Consider the following 6,617-nt stretch of genomic DNA (forward strand, 5'->3'; position numbering starts at 1 on the left):
GTGAATTAGTGCCACTACCTGGATGTTAATCAGTGTGCCCACTGCCTGGATGTGAATCAGTGCCCACTGCCTGGATGTTAATCAGTCCCCACTACCCGGATGTGAACCAGTGCCACTACCTGGATGTTAATCAGTGCCCACTGCCTGGATGTTGAATCAGTGCCCTTTGCCCAGATGTGAATCAGTGCCCACTGCCTGGATGTGAATCAGTGCCCACTGCCCAGATGTGAATCAGTGCCCACTGCCTGGATGTGTCCCATTACCCTCTGAGACTGGTGTGTTGGTCTTCACAGAGAGAGGTTTCGAGTACAGGAGCACGGATGTCCTGCTGCAAGCGATTTGGTGAGTATTGTGTGCAGTTTCGGTCTAAGGAAGGATGTTCTCATTGTAGAGCAGCGAAGGGTGACCAGACTGAATCCAGCTTTAGCAGGCCTGATGCCCAAGGAGGGATTGGATTGGTTAGGATTCTATTCACTGGAGTTTAGAAGAGTGGGAGAGATCACATTGAAATGTATAAAACTCTGACATCTGCCCTAATATGTGCTCATGTGATTCAGTGTAATATTAGTCTGATCTCCGTTCGTTAAGAAGTTAAAGACATTAAAGGTACGCAAGCTTTTGCTCCCTAACTCAGAGGCAGTGAGTCAAGTGTTGAGGCAGTGCTGCTGTCGGACTGGGAGCTGCATATTTTGTGTCTCAGTTGTTGAGAGAGCCTGCAGCCTATCCACTTTCTGCTTGAGCTAATAAAATATTTAGACAAAGGGCCAAGAGCTAGATTTATAACCCTGCTGTAAAATACCAAGCAGTTGAGATCTCATGAGATTGGCAATCATTCACTGCAGTGTGCAGTGACAAAACAGCATCACTGCATACAGGTCATTCCACTCTGTTGCCTGGTTGCACTCTCTCAGGTTCAGACACAGAGTGTACACTGGATGGAATTCAAGAGGGATTCAGAGCACGTCTGTAGAGTATTAAAGGACGTAATTGATGCTAGACTGTTGGTGCAGAGTTTGTTGAAGAGAGATTTGGCAGAAGTCTGCAAAATTATTTGGGCTTTGAAAGAATAAAGAAGGAGGAATCAGGGAGTTCAGTCACCAGTGAAATAAAGGAAGCAGAGAGACAAAGAAAAACGTTTCTTCAGAGCGAATTGTTATGATGTGGAATGTCAAAAGCATAAGGAGTGAATTCAATGGCAGCTTTCCAACGGTACTATGATAAATGCTAGAAGGAGAAAATTCACAGGACACATGTGAAAAGGACAGAAGAGTGGAAGCAGTCGGATCTCTCTTTTAGAGGGACAGTACAACTGCATTGGAGTTGAATGGTTGTTTATGTTATAAGGTTCAAAGAAATCCCTGTATTGGGTTAAACTTTGGTCAACGTGTGGCTTTTCAGGCTGAGAGATAGTTTCACGCATTTCATTTAGTGAATATGTTCCACCAGTCCAGTCATTGAGTACTATAGTACACTAGTTACTGCCCTGGTAACATAGAGGAAGGGAGCTCAAATCCCACCCAGGCAGTTTCAAACTTAGCGATAAACAGCTTATAACAGTAAACAAGGGCATCAAACTCTCAGAAAGTCTTAAATCCAACAAGTTCACCAATGTTTGTCAGGAAGGATATTATCCATTATGGCCTACAAGAGCTATCAGCCTCGCTACATTATGAGGTTAACCCCTCTCTCTCTCTCTCTCTCTCTCTCTCTCTCTCCATGAAGCCATAAATCACAGGAGCAAAAATAGGCCATTCAGCCCAGTGGATCTGCTCCACTATTTAAAAAGATCTTGGCTGATCTGATAATCCTCAACTCCACTATTCTGCCTTCTCCCCCTAACCGCTAATTGTCTTACTGATTAAAAATCTGTCTATCTCTGCCTCGAATATATTTTAATGACCCAGCCTCGACTTCCCTTCATGGTAAAGAATGTCTCAGATTCACTATTCTCTGAAATAAGAAATTCCTCCTCATCTCTATCTCAATGGAAACATCTCAGAGCATTATCAACCACTAGTTACAGGTTGCCAATCTTATTCGGCTCTCTGTCTTCTATTTATTAGCTAATCCTCTATCCAGACTAATAGAAGAGCTCAAACACCATGAGCTCTTATCTTATTAAGGTGCCCAATTATCAAATGCCTTTGGAAACCCTAATACATTAGAGTGACCGGTTCCCCTTTAGCTGTACTGTTTGTTACCTTCTCTGAGAATTCTGACAAGTAAACTCTGAAATAACCAAGCAAGATCTTCAGTTGTTTCCTGGATGTTGAATGGGCAGTAATGATAACTTGTCAGTAATGCTCAAGAATGAATAGAGAATAAATGTAAGCAGGACATAGGAAGTAAAGACCCAGATCATCACATGTTACTGGATTTCAACTCTTGAGAATGGGAGCAGGTAATGTTATTGGGAACAGGGTGAAGGAGGATTGTTGGTAACAATAGAATCAGGGGATGTTATCAGGAATGGGATCAGGGAGTGTTGTCAGGAATGGGACCAGGGAGTGTGATCATGAATGGGACTAGGAAGTGTTATCAGGAATGGGATCAGGGAGTGTTAGCAGGAATGGGACCAGGGAGTGTTGTCAGAAACTGGCTTAGGGAACCTCCATGGAAATATAGGATTACAGAATATTTCAGGATTTAGATCAGGCAATATTGTTAAGGATTTGACTCAGGAAGTGTTATGAGAAAGTGGCAGCAGGAATGTGGGATTGGGAACATTGTGAGGAACTGAATTAAGGAGTGTTGGATTAGAGACTGCTAGAAGCAGGAACATGGGATCAGGGAACACTATGAGGATTTGGATTAGGGACCGTTGGATTAGAAACTACTGGAAGTAGGATCTGGGATCTGGAAGGTTGTCAGGAATTGAATAAGAGAGGATTGGATTTAGGGTTTGCTCTATATGCAGATTTAATTCTTGTTCTTGCCATTAGATGCAGTATTAGTTAACAGTCAGGTTTGATCTGGTCGTGGCTGTGCTGGTACACAACATACAGAGACAAGGAGAAACCAATGCAAGACAATGTTCCCTCTTGTGGGAGGATTTAAAATGACGACTTATTGTTTAAAAATAAGGGGGTGCCTCTATAGACAGAGGTAAGGAAACATTTTTAACTCTGAGGGTTGTGAGTCTCTGGAATCCCCTTCCTCAAAAGGCTGTAAATGCTAAATCTTTAAGTCTGTTGAAGGCAGAGGTAGATAGATTGTTGATTAGCAAAGGGGATGAATTATTATCAAGGGAGGTGGAATGTGGAGTTGCGGTTAAAATCAGATCTTACTGGATGTCAGGGCAGGCAAAAAACAACTGAGTGGCCTACTCTTGTTCCTTAAGCGAAAGTGAGCACTGCAGATGCTGGAGATTAGAATCGAGAGTGTGGTGCTGGAAAAGCACAGCAGGTCAGGCAGCATCCCGAGGAGCAGGTCAGTCGACGTTTCAGGCATAAGCCCATCGTCAGGAATTCCTGATGAAGAGCTTATGCCCGAAACGTCGACTCTCCTGCTCCTCGGATGCTGCCTGACCTGCTGTGCTTACCCTTGCTCCTTGTTTGTGTATGCATTAGTAAGAGGCTTGTGGTTGATAAAGTGAGGCAACGTATCCCCAGTGACTACCCAGAGGAGCTGCTAGTGGTTTGGTGCTGGAGCTGAATTTGCAGTCTGCAGTAAACTCTACCAACCACATGCACACTTCCGACTGAATTACACACACACACGCTGTTGTTACTGACAAGGATCACCCCTTCGGTTGGCTCCGCTCCAAGTATCGTCACTTTTTCCACCAGTGCTAACTTGCTGCTATATCCGGGCTTCTGCCTCTCACACTAACTGGTTTAAAGATTCCTCTCCCCTTAACAATAGTTCGACACTTTCGAACCAATTGCCAAAGGCCCTTTAATAATACTGTAGCACTTGCTGTCTCTCCCCACAACCACAGTGGAAACTGGCGAGGTTTATTCAGCACACTCGGTACCAAAAAGAGTTCCTTTTCTCGGTCCGTCTGAGACACTCCCTCAGCCAATTTTCTTTTCAAGTGCAGCTTTCTTTGCGAAGAGCAATTCCACCTCTCTCAAGATCGATTACCAGTTCCTGCACAATTTAGCAAAAAATAAATAAAACGCTACAACTTTCTGAGACACAGGTGGGATTGACCAGCCTCCTCCATCCAGTCGACTTTAGTTCATTTGCCCCAAAATAACGCATCCACTGCACCTTTCTGCCACATCCAGCCATTCTCAAACAATGATAGGGATGTTGTGCTTTGTTTTGTCTGGGAGTCAGATCCTTGTGTCAATCACTGCAGGAGAACTTCCAGATATTAGTCTGAAAATGCCCATTAAATCTCAGGAACTAGACTCACCGTTGAGTTCAAACTTTCTCTGTCTTTACCATTCACTTGCCAATCTTAGTGATGCCATCTCTGTGGCATTTCCTTCAAAGTTCAACACTTGGAAACCATTCTTGTACTCCCTCCATCATCTGGGAATCTCTCGTTCTCATTAATAAGACTTAGGAGACAATCTGGGCCCAAGCTGTTGTAAAGTTTGCTCACGCTAACCTCTGCTGTGCACTGTCCTCCGCTGGGATTGCAACAACATCCCAGCTCTAAGGCAAAATCAACATTGGTGGACTGGACACTGTCTTCTGCTGGACAGTAAGCATCTTGCCCACCAGGTCCTGTTCTCCTAACCTTCAAATGTCCAGGGTTTCAGGGAAGGACACAGAACCATTACTCTCCTGCACTGACAGTAATGACTGGGAGGAGCTTGTTACCTTGAGCATGATTGAAGTTGCTGAATACTGTAAGATGGCACCCATTCAGAGAGTGAGCTCATTGGCTGGATGCAGTGCCCAGGTGAGATTTGACGCTCCCTCCCTGTCCCTGTCTCTCTCTCTCTCTCTCTCTCTCTCTCTCTCTCACACACACACACACACACTCTCTCTCTCTCTCTCTCTCTCTATTCTGACGGATTGCAACCTCAGGGAAAGTATGTGAGAGGGAAGTAGGAGGGTTTGAAACAAGAGCTCAGTTGGATTTCGACTTCAAAAAGCACACGGAAGGAAGTGGCTCCAAGCAACGTGTTAAAGGTCAGACGAGACTGAACAAGTTCAGGGAACCAGCTTGGAGTCTGTCGCACTCACTGAGCTGCAATAGGAGGGGTCAGGAAATAAAAATAAATGACAAAAACACTATCAAGTCCCATCGCTTCATGCCCAATGAACACTTGTGTGTGGTGCAGTCCTTTCCAAATGCTACCAGGGGATCTTTCACATCTGACTGAGAGCACAGACAGGCTATCTTTCAAAAAGCAACACCTAGGGTTGGCCAACACTACCTTAGTACTGCACCGCAGCATCACGCTGCATTCAGGTGCTCAGAGCCTGTTGATCTGGGCCTGGGACCCCTGAGCTTCTGAGTCAAGGCACAGAGCATCATCTACGGCTGTCACAAGGACTGGGGTTGGAACGCAGGCGATTGGTTTTACTCTAAACTGACGTGTGAGATAAACCGAGTCTAAATATAATCACAGAGGGACTTCCTCTATTGAGCTGAGGAAAGTAAACAACGGTCACAGGCCAAAGAATAGGCAATGAAATGAGACGGCTGGGTGAGTAGGAAGTCCCTTTGCTAATAACAGACAGCCTGGTGATTACACTCTCCCTGAGGTTGCTGCCTGTTCACTCTCAGACAGTCTCACTCAAGATGTAGAGCAGGGAATCCCCAGGCCGGCAAACTGAGCAGGACACAGAGGGCAAGGAGTGAGAAACCTGTCAAACTTCTGCAAAAACCACTCCTCCCCTTCCCCGTCCCAGCTCCCGCCACAGCCAGCCTCTTTCCTCCGCCTTCAGGTGAACCAGTAACCTGCAACCCCCGATCCCAGCTGTCTAAACTCACATCTACCTGCCATTCTGGCCTCCACACCAACCCCCCCCCCATCCCCTCCCCACCCAGGGCAAGGAGTGAGAAACCTGTCGAACTTCTGCAAAACCCACTCCTCCCCTTCCCCGTCCCAGCTCCCGCCACAGCCAGCCTCTTTCCTCTGCCTTCAGGTGAACCAGTAACCTGCAACCCCCGATCCCAGCTGTCTAAACTCACATCTACCTGCCATTCTGGCCTCCACACCAACCCCCCCCCCATCCCCTCCCCACCCATTGGAGGGACACTGCTGCTGAGGCTTTGCACTTGCAATGGACAAAGTTGCAAGTTAGACTGGCAGAATCTCTGAAAGGCACAGGGTTAGTTGTACACTACTACACAGAATGGATGAAGATACAGTAGAAAATCAGCAGGGGAAGGATGGTGCAATGGTAATGATTTGTAACCCAGAGGCTAACGTTCTGGGATAATTGAAAAACACTGTGGATGCTGGGAATCTGAAACAAACACAGGGAATGCTGGAGAAACTCAGGAGGTCTGAGGACAGGGAGAAATAGAGGTATTGCTTGGAGACTGCACAACTAAAGGCAAGTGGAAATGTGATGGGTTTAATGTTGATTAAAAAAGGAGGAACGGGGGACGAAAGGGAAGGTCGGGGAGAGATTAGGGGGCATTAGAGATTAGAGATTAAAACTGTGGTACAGAAGGCAAAAAGGTGTGGAGATGGGTATAGACA

The sequence above is a fragment of the Chiloscyllium plagiosum genome, chromosome 3 (assembly GCF_004010195.1).
Source record: "Chiloscyllium plagiosum isolate BGI_BamShark_2017 chromosome 3, ASM401019v2, whole genome shotgun sequence".
NCBI classification, from domain to species: domain Eukaryota; kingdom Metazoa; phylum Chordata; class Chondrichthyes; order Orectolobiformes; family Hemiscylliidae; genus Chiloscyllium; species Chiloscyllium plagiosum.